Source organism: Phyllostomus discolor, chromosome 2 (assembly GCF_004126475.2).
Source record: "Phyllostomus discolor isolate MPI-MPIP mPhyDis1 chromosome 2, mPhyDis1.pri.v3, whole genome shotgun sequence".
NCBI lineage: Eukaryota > Metazoa > Chordata > Mammalia > Chiroptera > Phyllostomidae > Phyllostomus > Phyllostomus discolor.
The window spans coordinates 114,128,390-114,147,743 of NC_040904.2; the positions used below are offsets into that span (position 1 = coordinate 114,128,390).

Genomic DNA, 19,354 nt, shown 5'->3' on the forward strand with positions numbered 1-19,354 from the left:
TTGATTACTATGGCCTTATAGTATAGTTTAGTAGGTAGTGTGATTCCTCCAACTTTGTTCTTTCTCAGGATTACTTTTGCTCTGTGGAGCCATTTGTGGTTCCACACAAATTTTTTTTTAAGAAAGTTTTTACTGCTTACAATGATATAAAACACATCATTTAAACTTCCCTCTATGTATGAAGTGCTTGCCTGCAACAGCATAAAAAAACTTTTGTACATCTGACGAGCTCAGATGACTTGTCTCATGCTGGGAGGGGAGAAATAGTGATAGCAGCTCTTTCACTCTGAAAATGCTATATTGGTGAAAATCAACGGACAACCCTTTTGCATGTCAAATTGTAAATTTTAATGTTTTCATTAGAATAGTCTTTTATATGATAACTCTCCAACAAGAAACAATAAAACAACTAACAGTAAACTCCAGTACAAGTACACTCTCCAGATTAAGAATTCAAACAAATGTAAAAGGTAAGTCACATATAATACAATTGAAGCATCCAAAACAATTTAAATAATTTAAAATTTTTAAACTGCTACACATGCTTTACATATATTTCAACATAAAAGTCCCCAGAACAGAATTTTTTTAACTATTTGTTATGGTTCTGTGAAATATGTCACTGGAATTTTGAAAGGAATTGCATTGAATCTATAGATTACTTTGGGTAGTATAGACATTTTAATGACATTAATTCTTCCTATGCATGAACATGGCATGTGAGGTCAATTATATTTATATACTACACTTAACTCTATGGGTAAAAAGTATGTGTTCCTTTCCTCTCAGAAAATTATTTTGATTAAAATATATATTTATCAATTAAATATTTCTCTTTGGTATTTACCAACATACAGGGATACATATAAAGACACACACACATACACACACACACACAAAACCTTTCCTCAATCTTATGTGAGATTTCTGGGTCTTCTTGAATTCCTTTCTGTTCTTTAGGTGTCTTTTGAAGCCATGTTTCTGACAATAATAAAAATTCACAGCTCCTTTGCTTTGGGCTGGTATTTAGCTATTGTATTAACAAAGTATAATACAGAATTTAGAATACATAGCTATTACATTTTCTTTGTTCTTATATTGAGAATCACATGAAAATATCAATCTTCCTAGGTAATACAATTTTAGTCAAGGATCAAGAATATCTACAATAGTACAGCCATACTCATCCCCCTATGTTATGTTCGGAAAAAACAAATTATCTTTAGTGGTATTCTTATAAGAAATAATTCCAGCTTTAGCATATTAGTATGCTATTTCCAATTTCAAATAAGAATATTTTGGGAAGCCCATGCATGACATTCCCCTACTAAAACCAAAGTCACAAAGTTGAGAGGCTGAGAATGGGTTAGTCATCAGGTGAAAGTAATTGCCTAGGACTCTGGCACATGCAGAGAGTCAGGAACAAAACCATAATTAAGATCACAGCATCAAAAGATGCAAAGTTGTTTTATCTTCAGGTTAAAGAGACATCTTTCACACCTTAAACTAATGCAAAACATTCACCTGTGATACTGTTAGGAATGATGCATAAATAAATAGGTAAATAATGAAAAACTCAGTGTATTATTTTTTAAAGTGAATTCCTGGGCATGTCACACAGCACAGAACAAGTGTGACAGTTAAAACATTCAAGCATTAAAAAAACAAAATCTATCTTAACTTCCAGTCTCTGATGAGGTTGTTAAACCTACTGGAGTTTAACTATAATTCTTAGGAATTACACAGTTAAGAAGTTAGGGGTACAGGGCTATGCTGTGTGTAAACTACCCTTAAATGATTTAGAATAAATATCTTGTGTGTCTGTATACACAGGGCACCAAATCTAGGCTGTAGGGGGTGCTAAGTCACCTGGATGATTTAATGTTTTGACCGAAAACTCTGCATGAGATGTGATGCATGAGCAGGCACATTGTCGTGATGAAGCTGCTAATCACCAGTTACCCATAGCTGCTGCCTTGTGAATCACCCAAATAGTTTTCACAGAGGGATGTGCAAGCTTAACGCAAAATTGGATGCAGATTCATTGCTCTACTTGCTCAGTCATTTTGAATGCAACAACCACACAGTACATACACTCACTCAATGGCATCTACTGCTCCCACTGAATAGTACAGGGAAGTCATCATTGTTCATGCACGTGCATTCCAATCCACTATCCTTGCCTGCCAGGTTACATCAATGTTGTGCAAACCATTCACATTATATTAATAATGGCTGGACTTTTCCCAAATAATACATACACAAGTACATGTGTATATATACACAGTACTTACAGATGCAAGCATTGAGAGAGCACAGAGAAGCATACATGATAAAGCAAAAGAGACAAAATCTTAATGGGTGAATTTAGATAAAAGGTACACAGGTGTTCTTCATGTTATTTTTTTCAACTTATCTGTAAGTTTAAATTATTTTCAATTAAAAATACAAGCAAGTAGGAATAAAAGGCATTCCTTTCTCAGTAAATTCTCTAAAGATGGCCAACTCCAACAGTTCTTTTTGATCCTGTTGTGCTTAGATACTTGTTAAAATGTTATCCCCCATATAGACACTGTATTTGTTTCATCTTTAAAACACTTTGTTTTAAAGAAAACCTATTTAAAATATTGCCTTTATATCCAAATAAAACAGTAGAGGTAATTTATACCTTTCCCAACAGAAGCAACAGGTGCAACCCAGGTGGCTCTAGCCTTCATAGAAGTTAATCAATCACAGTCGGTTAAAAATATCTTCAGAGCAATGTTATTTCCACAATATCCTACTGGTCACAGACGTCAACCCTATTTAGGCAGGGAGTACATGAGTAATGAAGGGCATGAGTCATTGGAGGCCATCTTGCAGGCTAACTACCACAAAAAGCTGTACAAGAGGTAGAAAATACCAAGGGAGTGCAAAGGAGGTACAATGAAACTCTGTTCCTTGGGATGCCAGTGATAAAAAATATTAGGTTATCTCTGGGTATACAACCTTTTAAATTTTGTTTTCTAGTCAGAAATCTGGCTAGTATTTGCAAGAGAAAAATGACAATCTGGCAATATTCCTCCCTCTTATAATCAAACGTCACTAGAATGTACACCTAGTACACTCTAGTTTTACCAAGTTTTTATAATTAGACACTGGGGCTCCACAATTAATACCCATATATACTGCTCCAGACCAGGTAAGTTTCAGTCTGTAAAGGAGTTTAGCCTATCTCCTTAGTATAAAGTTAAATGTATGGTCCCCAACCAACAGATACTGCAAGAGGGTCTCATTACATTCAGAATTAGAATCTTAGAATTCTAGAATTATAAGAGATTTCTGAAAATATCATCCCTTCTCTTAAAGAAATGGGAATTAAGGCTTAAGAAAGTGATGTGTCAGAGGTCAAAAGGAAGTTGAATACAGAGCTTCTGGATGAACACCTGCTCAGCAATACTGTTGCAATAGGCAACGCATAGATCCACACCAATGGATACTCTCTACAAACTTCCAACCACCACCACCTAGCTTGTACTGTGCATGTACACTCGGACACTCTCCAGTAACAGACAATTGATCAATTCTTTCTAAACTAAATATACAAAGATGGCATATATAATTTAATGTAAAATTAGCGCATAATGTGCTTATTTCTGTAATGGAAATGATGGATTAATTCTGATCCATCTCTAGTTTATTCTTCTTCTGTGAATAGTGAAGGCACATGAAACATGGAATAATATAACTAATCAATTGTATATTATGGTGTAAAGCATGTAGGTGAACAAGGTGGACCAGACAGAGGACCTACATTTTAATTCTAGTTCTTCACATAGATAGCTGTAGGACCTGAATGACTTCTTTATACTTTCTTGACCTGTGTTCTTATCTGTAAAACAAAGGAGAAAATGTTATAGGTTGAATTGTATCCTCCAAAAGGATGCTGAAGTCCTAAGGCCCAGGATGTGTGAACATGATTTTATCTGGAAATAAGGTCTTAGCAAATGATCAAGTTAAGATGAGATCATTAGGGTGGGCCATATTCCAATAAGACTGTGTCCATATAAAAAGGGAAATTTGGACAGAAACAGAAATGTACAGGAAAAATGCCATGTAAACCTGAAGACAGAGATTGGAATGATAATGTCAACAAGCCAAAAAACACCAAAATCTTCCAGCAAACCACTGGAAGCTAGGAAGAGGCCTGGAATAGATTCCTTCTTACAGCCCTCATGATGAACCCACCACATTGATTGACATAGTGATTTTGGATATCTAGTCTCCAGAACTGTGAGACAATAAATTTTTGTTGTTTAAGCCACCCAGTTTGTGGTACTTTGTTACAGCAGCCCTAGCAAATATAAGAAAGATGATTTCTTAACATCCTAGCCAGTCTAAAATGGAATAATTCTATGAAATACTACAAATGTTCAAGATGATTTCTCACATTTTACTGTTTACAGTATATCACCAATCTTTCAACAGAAAACACAAAACATATCCTCCATAACTATATGAAAGGAATGGCAAATTTTTTTGCAAAGAGTCAGATAAGTATTTTAGGCTTTGTGGACCATATACAACCTCCATCACATACTCTTGTTTTTAACAACTCTTTAAAAATGTAAAAATCACTTTTAGTCCAAGGGACATAAAAAAACAGGCCTCACTACACATTTAACCCAGAGGCCATATTTTGCTGACTCCTGATGTGTGGAGTTAATCTTTTCACTTGAACTCCTTTTTTCTTCAGAATTCCAAGTCTATGGAAAACTATTTCAAAGTCTTTTCACAACTAGGTGGAGGATATTTTACACCAGATCAGGCATGATTCCAATGTACTTAGGGTTAGCTATCCCTTTTGACTATTACAACTGTTATAATTGTCCAGGGATTAGCAACTTTCTCCATTTTTCCTTCAGTTACTCTCCATGAAGAAGGGGGCATGGGCATGTCAATTACTTACGACTGTCAACAACATACTTTCAGAAGCACTAGCAGCAGCCCCCTGGCTTTTTCAGGGCCTTTCCCTAAGGATACTCCAAGAATATGCTGCTTTCACATCTCACAAAATGACTTTTATCTAGAGATTTAAATACAGGGTCTGGCACAAATAATGCCCCTTTTAAATTATACAATCTTTTATTACAAGATTATAAGCATGTAATTCTGTAACATAACAATATTACACTCAAGCACACCATACAACGTTTTAGATGAAATGTTCAAATTGCTGTCCATCTTGTGTGAGACATTCACATACTCTACCAACCATAATCAAGCAGGCATTACTTCTGCTGGACTCTGCAATTAGGGTATTTTTCATAACCACCAAGTACTATGGATCTGGATAATGGCAGGGCTAAGTATATAAAAAGTAGGGCAATGGCCAAAGACTCAAAAGTTTCCAAGTGATGTCACAAGGCTGTCATAGTTGCTTTTCCTTCTTTTTTCAAATTAGGCCACTGCTGTTTTCTCACTAAAGGAGATGGTTTATGTAAAGTAACATAGTGCCTAGCATAAAATAGATGCTCCGTAAATGCTTACAGCCCTCTTTCCTACTTCAATCAGGCTACTCATGTGTCTTTTACAAAGTGAAGATAGAAAAACAACTTGGAAAATTTACCTGCTGCTTCGGAAAAATAGCTAAGGCTTGAAAATATACCTGAAAATATAAAGACTGAAGTTGAAAGAGCCAGCCATCTGGTATGCATTCATGTTGGAATGGGATAGAGTGGTGTAGGGTAGGGTGAAAAGGATAGAGAAATGAAAGTAAAACGGGTTATGGTCATGGGATAAAATAAAGGATGACACTTCTAACCTGGTCTATTTCAAAAACCAAATCATATAACTTAGTCACTTTTTAAAAAATGGTTCCTATAATCCATTCCTAATTGTTTTTCCTAAACCAAAAATTTTTGGTTTTGAAAAAATAACATTAAACATTGTACGAAAGGGTGGAAAATGGGCCTCGTATTAGTCTTCTAAGGCAGTCATAATAAAATATCACAATTGAGTGGCTTAAATAATGGAAATTTATATTCTCACAATTCTGGATGCTGGAGTTCCAAGATCAAAGTGTCGTCTGTTTTGATGTATTCTGAGGTCTCTTTAGTTTGCAGATGGTCACTTTCTTGCTGGATCTTCATGTGGTCTTCACGGTACATGTGCATGTGTGTCCTAATCTCCTTATAAGGACACCAGTCATAATGGATTAGGGCCTGCCATAAAGAGTTTATTTTAACTTAATCACCTCTTTAAAGATCTTAGCTCCAAATATAGTTACATTCTGAGATAGTGGGGTTAAATCTTCTATATATGAATTGGGCGGTGCAGGGGTGGGAGTACACACAGTTCAGCCCCTAACAGCCCCAAATCTCAATTTGTCACACTGTAGTTTATTTATAGTACAGTAATTACATGTGTTTATCTAAATGTCATATATGCAAATGAAATAATATAGCATGATGATATGAATTTATTTAAAGGCATCTCCTCTTTTTTCTGTGGAAACCCAAATCTATAAAATGTACACAGTGTGGTGAGTTACTTGGTAATATGCCAAAGCTGGCCCATAGTGACAGGTAGACCACAAGAACACCATAAAAAAATCTTTCCTAATCTTAGTTTCCTCACTGGCTTGCCACAAAACCTAAAATTCTATTTCATTCCTTCACTGGCATTTTATTTCCTCTGAAAATGTAAGTAACCTCTGGGAGAGTAATATATTAGGTGATCATCAGCCACTAACACCTTAGGGTAGAACAGCCAAGATTGCAGTCTTCAAATAACTAATTGCATTGGAATGGAATATTTTTTATTGCCACTCTACCACTGGAATGTTAATAACAGTCTCCTTTAATAATAATTCTAGGCTAGGACATTCGCAATATTTTTAGGATAATGAGACAAGTAGCATGTATAAAAACATTTCCTCATCTAATAAAGAAACTTGAGAAGAGTAAGAGGAAGTGTGAAACTAACATTTTTGAGCACCTGCTCTCTATCATATGCTCTGCTAGGCACTTTAGAAATCAAATTATTAGCCCTGGCTGGTGTGGCTCAGTGGACTGAGTGCCGGCTTCTGAACCAAGTATCACTGGTTCGATTCCCAGTCAAGGCCCATGCCTAGGTTGCAGGCCAGGTCCCCCAGTTGGGGGCGTGCAAAAGGCAACCATACATGGATGATTCTCTCCCTCTCTTTCTCCCTTTCTTCCCCTGTCTCTGAAGGTGAATAAATAAAATCTTTAAAAAAAGAAATCAAAGTATTAAACCCTAAAAATAATTCTTCATAGGAGTATTAACACCATTTTACAGTTGAGGAATTAGGATCAGATACATTAATGTTAATAAATTTGTGATAAGTAAAGAGATTAAAACCCATGTCTGGTTCTGTGGCTTGCCTGTACTCATGGGTCAAAATAGTGCTGGGCATTAGTTTCCTCATGTTAAAAATTAAGGTATCATTGGTATCTACTTTTAATAGCATAGTTGTAAGGTTTAAATGAGTTAATCTGCATAAATAACAGTACGGTAGAATGCAGCAGAGGTGATGTTTGGCAACTTCTGACAGTCTCAGAAGAAGCCCTGAAGCCTTTTGCTTTTATCCTCTTGAACACTTCTGTTGCCATGTTAGAAAGTCTGAGAGAGACTACCAATGAGAGACCTCTGGGAGACAAAGAGGCCCAGCTGACAAGCAGCACATGAGCCCCAGACACACAGCGTGCACATACTAGATTGACTGCAGTTGCAGGAGCAGACTCAGGTGAGACCAGCAGAAGAACTTCACAGTTACCTACAGAATCATGAGAAATAAAAAAACCCCTTTTTTTAATCCTCACCCAAGAACATGCTTTTTTTTCTTTTTGAGACTAAGAGGAAGAGAGGGAGAAAGAGAGGGGGAGAAACTGATTAGTTGCCTTTCATACACACCCTGATTGGTGACTAAACCTGCATCCTAGGTATGTGCCCTGACCCAGAATCAAACCTACAACCATTTGGCTTGTAGGATGATGCCCAACCGACTGAGTCATACCAGTCAGGGCAATAATAAACCATTTTTTTTAAAGCCCCAAAGTTTTGGAGTGGTTTGTTGTACAACAAATGACTATTTTGATTATACTAAAAACACAGTTTACAATCCCAAATTAAAAGTTTAGGAATGAGATAAAAAGAATACATCATAAACCATACTTTAAAGCACCTCTCAAAGACCTCCAAGTTTGAAAAAGTGATTTTTCAATACCTAATAGTTAAAATAACCCTAGAACCTACGTGACTTGTCACAGCTAGCAGGTCCTATTTGTTTGATCAACACTTTGGTAAGCACTGAGGAAGACCACGAGTTCTAAAGTACAGATGACCAGATAACCCTATCTCCTCCGTTCCCCTTGTCAAAGAGAAACAGGTTAGCAGTCTCTACCCTTTCATTTCCCCACTCTGTGGCATTTGATTCAACTTTAATTCATCATACTAAATAACAAAGCTTTCCTTCCAATTTTGACAATGTAAACATCCCCTCACTGCTGTCTATTATTTCAAAATCTGTACCTACAGTCCCACCATTCCTCCTGAGATCAAGACTCCTCTTAACTACCTGAGAGAACAATTTCCTCACGGAGGTACCCTGGTATCTGTTCAAAACTGAGCATTTGCACCACTCTTCCTCCTCCTTCTCTACTGTTACTGACCTCTCTCTTGTCTATACTATCAGAGTAAATTCTATTGAAGCATCTTTTTTTTTTTTCTGGGAGACCCTTCAATTTCTGGGGCTAGGTTAGGGGCTAAGCCTTTCTTGAAATTTTAGCACTTATCTTGGTACATTACTGCAATTGTGTACATTATTAAAATTGTGCATCTTGTGTACATTACCATTGTACTTCTCACTTACCATTTAACAACTAAAACATGTAAGGCAGTGATAAATTATGCAGTAAAGAAAAATAAGGCAGGGTAAAAGGTTGCATTTACCTAGTTGAAAGGGTGCCCTTGATAATTTGCAAGAAAACAGTTCTACACACAAAAAAGTGATCTTCACCTGTGTGTGTGTGCACACAGAAAAGGAATCTGTAGAAATTTATAGATCTGATCCTAATGAGATGGGAAGCCACTGGAATGTTTTGAGGAAAGGTATGAAATGATCTATGTGTTTATACGACAACTTGCTTGTTAGATGGAGGATAAACTATAGGGAGGGAAGGAAGCAAGAACAGGAGGCCATGGCTATAATCCACTGGCTCTCAACTGGAGGCAGTTTTGCTCTCAGGGGACATTTTAGCTGTTTGGTGACACTTTTGGTTGTCACAACTGTGGAAGAGGGGTTGCTACTTGCATCCAGTGGGAAGAGGCTATAGATACTGCTAAGCATCCTACAATGCACAGAACAGCCCCCTCCCTCCAAAAGTACTGTCCCCAAATGTCAAATAGTGCCAAAGTTGAGAAACTGTTGTAATCTATGATGGAATGAATGGTGACTTGGATTCAGATGGTAGTGGTGAGAAATGGAGTACTTAGATCCTGGATATATTTTAAAAGTAGAGCCTACCATATTTGCTGAGGGGTTAAATGTACAGCACAAAAGAAAAAAGAGGAATCAAAGAGCAAGGTTTCTCATCTTGTTCTGTGGAGATGTGGAAGAATGTGGGAGTAGCAGGTAGAGAACAGGTGCTTTGTTTTCTTTGGGGGTGACCAAAAGTGACCAATGTGACTCAAGTATTCAGTTTTATACATTATTAAATTTAAAATTCTATCTACTTGGCACATCTTGGCAGATGGATATATGAATCTGAAGTTCAAGGATGAGGTTGGGGTTGAAGATATAAACTTAGGAAGCTTAGCATCTAGTGTTCCAAGCTATAGGACAGGTAAGATTATTTAGGATTGAATACAAACTAAGAAGAGCTTTAAGGCATTCCAATGTTTAAACAGGAAGACAGTAGAAGATACTACTACGAAGGTGAAGAAGGCCTGAGGTAGGAGAACTGAGAGTAGGTGTGAGTGATAAATGCTTTCTGGAGGGGACTCTTTTCTCTCAACTTACTGCTTTACATGCTCAAACATACAGAAAAGTTTATAGTATGATAACCCCCAACTTATATCTACCACGGATTCAACAATTAACACTATCATATTATGTTTTTCCTATATGTACACATTTATGCACACACATATTGAAGATAATTTTACCTCTAAATACACTTCGGATACACCTCATTAAAGAAAAAAGGCCATTCTCCTAAATAATGGTAATAACCATCAATACACCTAGGAAACCAAAAATTATCCAAATTCCCCTAATGTGTTTGACAGCAGTTTCCCTCCCCACCTCTCTACCCCCACCAAAATCATGATTTAATCAGTCTTTGCATTGCATTTGGCTATCATGTATCTTTGGCCTCTATGAATGACATTTGAAAAGACCTCTTATAAAATAGATCTGGCTGATTCTTTCTGTCATGCCATTTAACTTGTTCTGTGAAAGTTTTGGAAGGTAGTAAACATATTTATTATTCCTGGCACAATAGCCTAAAATTAACATTTTCCAACTTTCCTCTCTGCCCTTGAATCTTCAGAAAATAATTTATTCCAAAATTTCTTTTCATGTGACTGCCAAGTGAGTAACTTTCAGGATTTATATACTCCATATTCAGAAAAAAATATACTACCACCTCTCATTTGCTATAAGAATTCATGGGAGGTCTCATCTTAAAGCTAATCAGCATCTAAACCAAACATCATTTTATTGATTAATCATGACAAATTACATTTGAGAAGTAAAATGAATTCTCTGAAATTTCTTTCCTGATTAGCAAAATAGTGCCTTCCTGATACTTGAGCATAAAAGCTGCTGTTAAATATGCCTACATGACTGGAAATTATAATGGCCAAACAAGCCTACTAGTCTGGTGCCAGATCATATGCTCTATACGCTCTTCTGTGTACTAAATAGCTTAAATACTGATAAAAACTTTGCTTATTAGGGCTTCTATAACTGGTCTTCCACATATAAATTCTTTAATGTGCATTCTTTTAGCAACTTAAAATGCAAACTGACTCAACAATGTTTATTGCTAGAATTCCAAAGTACATTGAGGCATTTAGTTAAAACATTTTCTGCCATAATCTTCAAATTATTCTTTTCCACTGCTGGAAAGCATTAAAAAGAGAATGTTTTTTATATAAATGCTTTTTTTAAAAAGGACATTTATTGATTTTAGAGAGTGAAGCAGGGGTTGGGAGGCGGAAAGAAACACGATGTGAGAAACATTGATCAGTTGCTTCCAGTACATGCCCCTACTAGGGGTTTGAATCTGCAACCTAGGTATGTGCCCTGACCAGGAATCAAACCCATAAACCTTTGGTGCATGGGATGATGCCCAACCAACAGAGCCACTCTGGCCAGGGCTATAAATGCTTTTTATACACATGAATCTTATATTCTTTAATTCAATGATCACTTCAAGTTCCCTCTAACTTGCATTGCTATTTTTGCTTTTACAAAGCCTAAAATTATTTCATATATTAAATGCAATCCAAATTATAAATTGCATATTTATGAGTTCATAACTAAATAAAATGAGTGAAACAGTGAAATAAAGGGGTTGATCTTATAGGATGAATTGAGTAAAATGGCTATCATTTTACAATTTTTTGTTAAAGCATAACTGGCATAAAATATTGTATTAGTTTCAGGTGTACAACCTAGGTATTTGACATTTATTTGTATGCCTTATGATGTGATCACCACAGTAAGTCTAGTAAACATCTATCACTGTACAAAGTTATTACAAAATTATTTTGTAATATTCCCTATGCTGGAAGCAACATGATAGATAAATGGATAAAGATGTGGTATATCTATACAATGAATATTACTCAGCAGTAAGACCAGAATAATTTTATTAATAACTGACATTTTTAAAGATTACTTTATGGCAATGCTTTATAAGACTTTTTGTGGTAAATATCACTATTTTTAGGACTTTAAAAAAAGAATCTAAACATTTATTCCTTTTTATTCTGCATAGAGGGACTTCAGTTCTATTTTTCTATCTTCATCACCAAAGTCAAAATTCAATTCTAAGAGGCCCCTCCTATAATTAAAATTAATCATCATTTCATTACTGCTACAGAACATTGCTTTTACAACTCTCTTTAGCATTCACTTCATTTTGCCTTAGATGAAAGCTACTTATTTACAAATGTTTCTACTTCTCTTTGGGGATAAGGATAATATGCATTATTCACCTTTGTATTCATCCAGCATTTAGCATACTTCCTTGCACATTCATGAATAAGTTAATATTTTTCTCAATATAATGAGCATATGTTACAAACACTTCTTCTATCAAACCAACCTGAAGTAATGAATTAAGTACATAGGGTAATACAATGATGAAATTCTTTCATTTTAAGTTTAGACAGCCACATAAATTGGGAATCGGGAATCACTAAGATCATCCATTCATTAAAAATATGTACTATATACCCGGCAATACATATGTAATCGTGAACAAGACAGACGTAGTCCTTGCCCTCAGAGAGCTCACAACCTAGTAGAGACATACAATATATGTATAAAAGAAGAAAACGGACAGCAAGTAGTAGTAAGGAATTGGAGTGGGGATAAAGGGCACAGGGCTGCTCAAATAGAGTGTACAGCTTGACAAGCCAGCAGAGTTAAGGCCCGAAAAGTGTGATAGTAATGTCAGGGGTTGTAATGGCAGCTTCAAGGGAATACAATTACTACAGCACATTTGCCAATATTTCTATCACACCTCTCCTTTTCTGATGGTTTTCCTGTCTAAATTAAGTGATAGTAAGAACTCCAGGGAATATAAGACTCTGTTTCCAAATAATTCTAATTTCCTTCCTGTTCTTATAGCTGATAAACTGATCTGGAAGTGACACATATGTCCCAATTAAAAGTGTTTCTCCGTATCAGCTTTAGCTTTTTTCCTTTGGAGCTCTCCTGATTACTAATCAACATGTTGTGTGATTACTTCATTAATCACTTATAGAGCGTTCTTTTGCCACCAGAAGAAAGCACTGCTGCTTCCTGAACTCCAGGTTGCTCATAGGGGTGCCCAATCTTTTGGGGTGTCTGTGCCACAATGGAAGAATTGTCTTGGACCACACATTAAATATACTGCAACATGTAATCACAAAAAAATCTCATGTTTTAAGTAAATTCACAACCATCCTGAAATGCATGCACCCCCTGGACCGCAGGTTGGACACCCCTGCTTGAGCCTAGCCATAGTAAATGTATCTAAAGTAGTCCTTAACCACCGGGCATGCTCAGATCTGTTAAACACAACATGTTAAATTATGAGAGCATGTGATATACTAGAAAAAGTCCTGGATTAGAAAAAAGATGTAGGTTCTAGCCCCAGTTCTGCCACTTTGTCGTGCAAACCTGGGTAAATTGTTTATTCCTTTTAGGCTTAGCTTTCTTATTGGTAAAGAAAGAATACACAGAAATTACACCATATACTTCTGGCCAAGATGGAGGCATAGGTAGATACACTTTGATTCTCACACAACCAGAAGGACAACAAATTTAAAAAACAAAAAATAACCGGAACTACCAGAAAATCGAACTGTATAAAAGTCTGACAACCAAAGGTTAAAGAGGAAACATTCATTAAGACCAGTCAGAAGGGTGGAGATTGGCAGCCAGAGCACAGCAAGATGGTGGCTAGAGGACCGGGGCAGTCTCATATTTGCATGTGAATAAATTGGGCAAATGCAGAGCAAGTGGCATTGTTCTCTCTCTGACCCTTCCCCCACATACAGCACCACAAAGCAGCAACACAGGTTGCCCTGCCCTGGTGAATACCTAAGGCTCCACCCCTTATAATGTACCTGGGGCACCAAGACAAAAAAAAAAAAAAAAATGGCCCAAATGAAAGAACAGATCAAAGCTCCAGAAAAAATACAACTAAATGAAGAGATAGCCAACCTATCAGATGCACAGTTCAAAGCACTGATAATCAGGATGCTTACAGAAATGGTTGAGTGTGGTCACAAAATAGGAGGAAAAAGTGAAGGCTACGCAAAGTGCAGCAAAGGAAAATGTACAGGGAACCAACAGTGATGGGAAGGAAATCGGGATTCAAATCAACAGTTTGGACCAGGAGCAAGAAATAAAATTTAACTGGAACGGAATGAAGAAACAAGATTTCAAAAATATGAGGAAAGGCTTAGGAACCTTCAGGACAATTTTAAATATTCCAACATCTGAATCATAGGGGTGCCAGAAGAGCAAGAGCAAGAAATTGAAAACTTATTTGAAAAAATAATGAAGGATAACTTCCCCAATCTGGCAAAGGAAATAGACTTCCAGGAAGTCCAGGAAGCTCAGAGAGTCCCAAACAAGTTGGACCCAAGAAAGCACACACCAAGGCACATCAGAATTTTATTACCCAAGATTAAAGATTAAGGAGAGAATCTTAAAAGCAGCAGGAGAAAAGGAGACAGTTACCTACAAAGGAGTGCCCATTAGACTATCAGCTGATTTCTGATAAGAAACCTTCCAGGCAAGAAGGGGCTGGAAAGAAGTATTCCAAGTCATGAAAGGCAAGGACCTCCATCCAAGATCACTCTATCCAGCAAAGCTATCATTTAGAATGGAAGGGCAGATGAAGTGCTTCCCAGATAAGGTCAAATTAAAGGAGTTCATCATCACCAAGCCCTTATTATAGGAAATGTTAAAGGGACTTATCTAAGAAAAAGATCAAAATTATGAACAGTAAAATGACAACAAACTGACAACTATCAACAACCGAACTTAAAAAAAAAAACCAAACAAAAACGAACTAAGCAAACAACTAGAACAAGAACAGAATCACAGAAATGTAGATCACATGGAGGGTTCTCAGTGGGGAGGGGGAGGGGGTAATGGAGGAAAAGGTACAGGGAAAAAGCAGCATAAACAGAAGGCACAAAACAGGGGGAGGTTAAGAACAGTGTAGGAAATGGAGAAGCCAAAGAACTTATACATATGACCCATGGAGGTGAACTAAGAAAGTGGGGGGAAATGCTGGTGGGAGAGGGGGTGCAGGGTGGAGAGGAATATAGGGGGGTAAAATGGGACAACTATAATATTATAATCAATAAAGTATATTTTAAATAATAAGTAAATAAAAGATAAGCAGTATCACCCCAAAAAGAGAAATTATATCATACACAAATTCAAATACAAGTATATGTGCTTGGCAAAAAATCTAAAAAAACCAATCAATTTAAACAACACTTAATGAGCATACACTGTGAAGTGGGCCTGAGCTGGAAAAGGACAAACCTGTTGTCATATCACTCCCAGTTCTTACATACCTCTCATTGAAAGTCTTTCTGTGCTGCAGGATTTGAATGCTTAAAAATCAAAATTTTTGTTTAGGTTAAGGTCCCTACACATAATCCACTTGAATCATCAAAGGCTCAAATGAAGAGACAGCCATTTAGGTGATGTGATTTATTTCATGTTTACTTTAGAACCAAGTAGGGTGTTGACCCCATATACCACTCTACTATACTGGCACAGGGAACACTTATAAGTCGAAGTTGATGGAACCCAAGAAACACATTGTTGAGACCCCAATTTACCAATCTGTTTATGTTACTGGTTATTAAAGGACATTTTATTAAATATGTCATTGCTCCAACAGAGCTATGCCATTGCCTTGGGCAAATATATACACATATATGGAAAATAATGAATGTACAAAGTTATTCATTGTATTAATACTTTAAATAAGAATCAGAAAAAAACCTAAATATACAAAAGGAAGGGACTGATGAAATGGTACATCACACAATGAAATATTATGCAGCCATAAAGAATGAAGAAACACTTTATGTAATGATAGAACTTGTAAAATCGGTAAAAAATCAGAATAAACTATGCACAGTATGTAGCATTTATGTGAAAAAAAGGGGGGAGACATAAATAAAATATATATAGTACTTATTTGCTTGTACATGCAAAAATTTTGTCTTGAAAAATATATAACTAACTGTTGGCATTAGCTGACTCCTTGGCAAAGAACTGGTGGTTGAGGAACAAGTATGGAAGGAAGACTTTTAACTGCTTATCTTTTTCACTTTTTGAATTTTGAACCACATGAATGTATTACCTAATCCAAAGGAAGACACAAAATGTAGATCAGCAGTTCAAGATGAAATAGGATCATATTCTTAACAGAAAATATTTATAAAAGGTAGTCTAGTCTAGTATAGTCTAAAAGTATAGTCTAAAGGTAAATACCCACAAGTAGAATGTTGGGACTAAAAGGGACCTTCCTTAAGAGACTCATCTAAACTTCTCAGTGTAAATCAAGGCCTTGAAGATTAAGTGACATGTGTAAGGTCACAGAGAAGAATTAGTATTAGAAACCAGATATTCCAGTATCTACTCTATCACTCTTCCTTATCATACTGTCTTATTCTGTCTGGGCAAAACAGAGCTAGGTAAGTTTAGGCTTCACAATGGGTTGTCCCATTCTATCCAAATTTTAAGAGTTTTAAGTACAAAATAATCTCAAACCTTCAGATGACTAACATCTAGTTTGGTTTCTATACAGCTACGTACTAAGAGGCTATGCATACCTCTATGAACAAACATAGTACAGTATGATAAGTGTACTTTTTTCTATCCTCCTAACTCAAGTAAATTCACTGAGGAAAAGAACTTACCTGTATTAATTCTTTAAATATACAAATGCCTAGCACAATTGTATTGCCAAAAATATTAATACATGTTCACATTCGTTAACCAAAACCCAAGGTATGGATGCGCTTTAAAATAATTTCTTGGAACTTTAAAAATGTCATACAGTAAACAAACCATTATATAACACCTAACACACCAGTGGCCAAGGGCCACACCCCATAATTAAACATAATTATTTCTTCAGCAAAACATGTGTGATAAACACTATATAACTTCTTCATAGTTCAGGCCATATTTGCTGCCAAATGGAATTTTGTCTCCAAGCTTAAAAAGTTTTTGGGTTTTAAAGTCTTCTCAATGTTGGAATCAGGTTAAAAAATTATAGACTGTACTCATACAGCTGCTGCTAGAAAATATGGTTAGTCACTCCAACTCTCATCTTTTTGATGAGATGAGAACAACAAGCAGGCAGTTTTTACATCCCAGATTTGGCTGAAGACTTGTTTTGTCATTTAGGAATCCACCCTAGCAGAGGGGGCAAAAGCTGACATTGTGAGAATAGGAAAATGGAAAAAAGAAAAAGAAAATCCTAATCCTGCAACACTATTGCTATGGTGTTCAGCTGCTTGTTGGTGATTAATTTAATAAAAGCTTCCTGTGATTAGATCATGTTAGTATTTAAATGGAAATAAATAAAATCTGTACCACACTGCTGAAAGGGGATAGAAGCAATGAGCTTTAATCCTACTGGAAGGTAAGAGTACTCTTTTGGGGCCCAGTGTAGTACAAAAAAAGGCACTACAAATACACCAGTAATAAAGAAGAAATGTATATAATTTTCTGAACATGGTACCATTCCTCTAAGATAAACAAATGAATTTTGTAGTTAATTTCTCCTGACTGACCATTCTACATAAATATCCTTCCTTTTTCTTACAAAGCCTTATATCACTTTTTCTACCTTTTTGCACAGGAAAAACTCTGGAACATATACTAAAATTCCTTCTTTTCACAACCCAAGTTCCACCCCCATTTTGTTACAATTACATAGTTTTTTCCTGGCAAAAAAATAAAATAAAATTTACACTAAAAAACTACAAATCAACTTTACAGACGATGTTTGATTATATAACTCAGTTTGGGAATGTTGACTTTTCAATCTTAACGTTTTAGCTACATTTTAACTTAATCAATTACTTTGTTTAATTTATGACATTCATATTTAGCAAGTGTCTACCAAAAAAGTGTGCTCCACTTCAAAAAAATGGAAAGAGCAATGGCGAACAAGAAAAACTCTGAGTTTTAGCTACTGTTTCAGGAGGAAATACACGTTCTCATATTTTTATAACTCACTTTTTAAAAACCTAATTAGCTAGATGTTATAACAATACACCAGCACATTAATAATCTAGTACAGCGATTTTCAACAGGTGTGCTGCAAGAATTTTTAAAATATGCAACCAATACCTGGCTACTTAGGAGCATTGACCTCTTTTCCCTTGGCCTATCAAATCAAAAAATGGCCAACAAAATAGCCATCCAGTATGAATGAGTCAAAATTATACCTATTTTTAAAATAAGATCGGGAAAAAATATTATTTTCGAGCATGCCGCAGAATTTTAGTAATTAGTTTGTGTGTCCTGTGAAATGAAAATGGTTGAAAATGGCTGATCTAGTATAACAAAAACAGTAAACAAAAACTAACCAGGCTATATTTCAGTCTGAAAAAAAAAAAACATAACGAACTCCCTGTGGATTTCTTGACCATTTGCATTCATAAGTACCAAAAACTAAAATCATTTTTACTGAGGTAGTTCTTAGTACACAAGAATTGTTTCCTGTATACCATCCTATCAAAATGATCAGCATTATTCCACAATATGAGCATTTAGTTTGAGATCACTGGAAAAAAAAAAAAAGGTCCGAAATTGCCGATGGTTACTCAGTAAATAACTGGTCAGGAACTGCGTACTATATTCTAGAACTAGAACCAACTGACTGAAAAGACTACACGGCCCCCAAGATTCAGAATGCAGACTAGGAAATCGCGCACACGTGGTCACGATGTCCCTTACACCACTAGGCCTTCCTAGGAAAGCAGAGCCCTAAACTTAACTAAATGAGAAACTCCCCCTTTATCCTAAGTTAAAACAAGGCAGGAGCCAGAAGTCAGGGCGACAGACTCAGAACAGAGGCTTACTAGTTAGAATGGGTGGTGGACAGCTGACTCCCTGTGCTTCGGCTACTCCCCTTACCGTTAGAAGATCTGGGAGGAAGGAAAGGAGCAGAAAAGTCCCAGAATCCGGACAGAAAAAGCCCCTGGCCTCGAAGAAGGGGTTTGGGGAGACAGGGAGGGGCAGCTCCGTGTGTGGTGACCCTTTGTGAGTACGCACTCGGGCAAGTCGACTCTGAGAATTTAGGAGGGCGGCCCACGGAAGCCTCACGCGGCCCAGTCACCAACACCACGGTTTCTCAAAGATGCCCCCGCCACGCAACTCCATTGCACCCTCCGCCAGCAGGGGAGGCTGACCCTCGCCCGCCCACCAAGTCACTCCTTTGCACAGAGACTTCCAACTCTGGTCGCTCAGGACATGCAGCAGCACCGCAACAGTCTCTTCCCTCAGCGTAATCCCTCCGCGGCCGACAGCGAACTAGTTTAATCACGCCCCACCCCAAGTGACGTCACCTCCGCCACTCGA

The 19,354-nt window shown here is 36.6% G+C and overlaps 1 long non-coding RNA gene across 1 annotated transcript; it reads right to left on the minus strand.

Annotated features, from left to right (window-relative positions):
• Positions 1 to 133: 133 nt before the first annotated feature.
• Positions 134 to 19,329, minus strand: LOC118498940. Its single transcript, XR_004901429.1, has 2 exons — positions 18,911 to 19,329; positions 134 to 3,871 (listed from the first exon to the last, which is right to left on the minus strand). It is a non-coding gene; the product is annotated as an uncharacterized LOC118498940 (long non-coding RNA).
• Positions 19,330 to 19,354: the final 25 nt, after the last annotated feature.